Raw genomic sequence first — 4,420 nt, forward strand, 5'->3', positions numbered from 1 at the left:
CAAATATCAACACCATTAAAGCAGTGCAAAAGCATTTAGCCCACTTTAAAGTGTTGTGCATACATGCCTCTCGTTTTGTCTGTACACGGCCAATAAGAAGATCTAGAATTTTGAAAAGTGGGGTGCACATGGGGAAGTGCATCGTCACATAAAACAACACATATTTTTCTCCAGCTAAGCATAAAATAGGAGCTTTCCTAAGGGCTTTGTTACACCTTACGCTGCATGGGTGACTGATGCGGCCCCGGCCGAGGCCGGTGCTTAGCACCCCCACTCCCAGCTGGAGAGGGCCAACCTCAGGGGGAGCACGAGTCCCCCCACCTCCGCCCTTCCCCCCCGTGCCCCACACACATTGCCTATGTTATGCTTTATGCTGTACATATGTTCCTGGAAAATGGCACATAACTCAAATTCGCATAAAGAGAATCTACTTCACAATGTAACAAACAGGGATACGTTTCAAGACCTTGACTGTACTTACCCCCAGACCCATTTCTAACACTTTTACAAAAACAATTTTGTTACTCAACAGCAGCAGACAGTACACACAAGCACAGGGCACTATCATATTGGGGATGACAACTACAGAAACACGTGTCGCAGGCAACTAGCAAGGAGCACAGATCCACAATGGTGTGCGTCACTCCCACAATGCACTGCACAAAGCAGCTGACTGCAGGCTTCCAGCACACTGACCGTATAAGAGTGAATTTACCTCACATATAGTGAATTTTTGGTATAAAAGGTCATTGCATAAGAGTGAATTTGCACATACAGAACCTGCATAAAGTGAAGGGAACCTGTATGCTGAACAGTGTTAGTGCTAGCTTGAATTTGGAGCAGCCACACTTCAGGCCAGCAGGGCCCTGGAAGACTGAAAGGTAAGTATTTCTTCCTCCCATTCTGGGCTTCCCCTCCTGCCCCTGGGGTTCCCCCTGTTCAGCTCTTGCCCCAAGGCTCCCCCTTGCTCCTTGGAGTTCTTCCCCTGCCTCCTGCCTCTCGCACCACAAGGGTGTTACCTGCTTGTGGATGCCTGTGCTGCTGGACCTGTGGGAGCACGCAGGGAAGGGTTAATCTGTCTCCCTTGCTGCCATACGACAGGGCTGCTGACCCAAGAGAGGAGGGCAGTGAGCGGGGATCTGGGGTGCTGGGGATGGGGCAGCAGGCCCAATCTGGGCCAGTGGTGTAGGGGGCAGGTGGGGTGGTTACACTAAGATGTAGACTAGAGTGGCTAGACCTTAGTGCAACAGGAGCTGGGTAACACAGATCAGAGATAATCTTGCCCTGGAGTGATGTAATTTCAAGCTGCATGAGTGCTTAAAACCAGTTTCAGGTGTTACTGTATGTATAATCCTGGGGTTAAGAGCTCCAGGAGCTAGTTGTTCAAAATTACTGAGTAACAAGGCTCTAGCATGCTAGGGGCCTAGGGCTATATGATTCAGTTTAATATTGAAGCAAAAACAAACATACCGTATTTACTCAAACAGAAGATGACCCTGATTATAAGATGACCCTATAATAATTAGAGTCTATATATGGAAAATTTATACTTTTGTTATAATTTTCCAGGTATAAAATCTAATTATTGGAGGTTTGCCTTGCATTTGTCCCCTTCCAACTGCTGCAGCATGGAAAATAAATCTCAGAGATCAGGAAGCCCCTTTGCTCTCTTTCCCCAGGCTCCCTACCTCCTCCCTTTACTGTCAGACCCTGCTCTCCCTGAGCATGTGGAAGTGACAAGCAAATTTGTAAACAATTTCCATGAAATTAAATATGGCTGCATCAATTTGCATATAGTACCCATGCACTTAGTTCATCCAGAATTGATGCATGTTACCTTTTATTTTTAAACTGCGAGTTTTAGCACAGGTACTCCATAAACACATTTTTAAACAGCACTCTGGCACCAACTGGGCATGTCTACGAGACATTTACTGTGGAGTGGATTAATTGTCAACTTCCCATAGATCCCCCAAAGGGAAGGACCTGGGCAAATCCATTAATCTTGAACTCCTAGGGTGTCCAGACGTGCATGGACATTTGGTTCCCCGGGGACAACTAGCAGAGACACACCTTGCACCACAGCTACTTGTCCATGGGGAATGCCTGTGCCAAGTGCAGTTTGGCATGTGAAAAGTTACTTCAGGGATGGTAGGGGAGGCAGGGTTCAGCACTGGACTTACTTGGGGTCCTGAGGGCCTCCTGGGGCTGCAGCCGTGGTGATCCTGCAGGTGGAGCGTGGCCAGCAGCTGCAGCATGGCTCTGGGCAACCCGGCTCCACTTTTCAGCAGCGCGTGCTGCCTGAGCATGCGCTGGTCTGGTTTTTTTTCCAACTTTTTTTTTACCCCTGGATATCCAAGAGTCAAAAAAACCTGTGGGGGAAAAAAAATGGAGCAGCACACACTCAGGCAGCATGCCCTTGCAGTGCGGGGAACACCAAACTGTGTGGTATGTGGCACTGCAAATGTGTTTGCAGCACTACATACCACATAACTATGCTCGTCTGGATGCACGCCTACAGAGGAAAATAGGACCATGAGTTTGGGATAGTGTGAAGGTAGAGCTGAATGGGAATGAAAGGTGCCTCTTTCTCCAACATTTGTGCTTGCATCCTCCTTTTCCATGTGTCCCATACTGCCTCCTTCTTCCCAGAAAGATTTTCACTGAGCTATGCAGACTGCAGGTGGTCAAAGGGAGGTTAATTGAGACTGAGAAGGGAGAATCATGAGAGGAACATAGGGTGAGGAGAGACTTAACTAGCTATTTCTTAGCCTTTTACAGTGTGCAGTGGCAGAACATGCATTTTAGCAACCTTAAATCTAAGTTAATGAAGTTTTTTGTGTGGGATGAGGAATGTACATCATACATATAGCTTGACATCATTCACTGTCAACATCATAATGGAATCTCCATAGACAAACTGTACTGAAATCATTTTCCCTTTCATATCATAGCAGCATCATAGAAGCATAATAATGGGCTCACTGAGACTTGTAATACATTGTTTTACCATCTTAATCTCACATAGAAATAGCATTGTAATTAGGGACAGACTATTCCCCAAGGTTGGCAGGTACAGTCCAGTTCACTTACACTGCTACAGGCAAAGCTGCTCATCTTAATTTACTTTCTTTTCCTTGCCTACACCCCCCCATTCTCCCATCTTCCTCCCAGTCCAACCATATTCTTCTGCTCCATTATATCCAATGTCCCCTGTTCCATCACCTCTCTTTAGCTATAAACCATTGCTTAGCTGGCACAATATATCCTGAACCATGTCAACTGAATTATTTTCTCTTTTCTATTGGAGGTATTTCTAACCCCTCCACAGCCAATGTTTCTGCTTCTTCCTCATACCAAACACGTTTTTCTTTTCTTTATCCAAGAACTCTTCTGCTTTCAACATTTTTCCACCACGACCACATACATTGTTTGCTTTTTTTCCTGTACCAATGATGGGTTTCAATGGGTCTAAGAAAATGCTGGGTAAGGTTCAGAGCTCAAACCTTGTGGACGTGTCCAGACAAGAGCACATGCCTATTGTGGTGCTTCAAAGCAGTTTGAGATGCTGCAAGAGGCAGGTTAGGAAGAAAAACTGTTTCCCGTGTTGCAAATTTGCAAGTCTCTATGGCTGCCCTGTGCCCCGCTGCCCCAGCGCACTGCCTCAGCATGCTGGGGCAAATAGGAGTGGGGCAAGGCTGCAGCAGTGGATTGGACCCGGGTGCTACCCCAGGTAAGTAGAGATGTGGGGGTGGGAGGAGTGTGGGAGTGGGGGGGACTGCTCAGGAGGGGTGGGTGCCCCTTCAGCCCCCCCATCTCACAGCCCCCCCGCACAGCCCACAACCCCCCCAACAGAGCCCACAGCCCCCCTGCACAGCATACAGCCCCCCACAACAGCAGTAGCAGTGGGGCACATGCAGGCAGCACTTAGCCCAGCTCAAGGGCATGTGGCATCTGCCTGAAGTGCTGGAAGCCCCCAGTGACAGCAAGAGTTGGCCTGGTTCTGTCTGAGGGCATGCAGGCTGGTCCAGGCCGGGCTGATGCCATGTGCAGCTGCTGGTCTGAGGTGGCCCCACTCTGTCAGGAGCAGGCATAAGTGCCCAGATGGCCACTGCTGCTGCTGGGGGGGGGGGGGGACCTGCAGGGGAGCTGTGGGCTGTGTAAGGGGCTGTGGGCAGGGGACTTTGGGACATGCAGGAGGGACTGTGGGCCATGTGGGGGAGCTGTGGGCCCTGCAGTGGAGCTGTGCAATGTGTGCAGGGCCTGTGTGCCATGCAGGGGAGTTATGGGCTGTGCAGGGAGGCTGTGGGCTGTGTGGGGCAGCAGGCAGGGAACCAAACCCTCCTGAGCAGTCCCCCCACCCCCACACAATCCCCCCACACCCACAAACTCCCCCACATTTCACCCACAAACCCCACAC

Source organism: Alligator sinensis, unplaced genomic scaffold, assembly GCF_000455745.1.
Source record: "Alligator sinensis unplaced genomic scaffold, ASM45574v1 scaffold466_1, whole genome shotgun sequence".
Taxonomy (NCBI): Eukaryota; Metazoa; Chordata; order Crocodylia; family Alligatoridae; genus Alligator; species Alligator sinensis.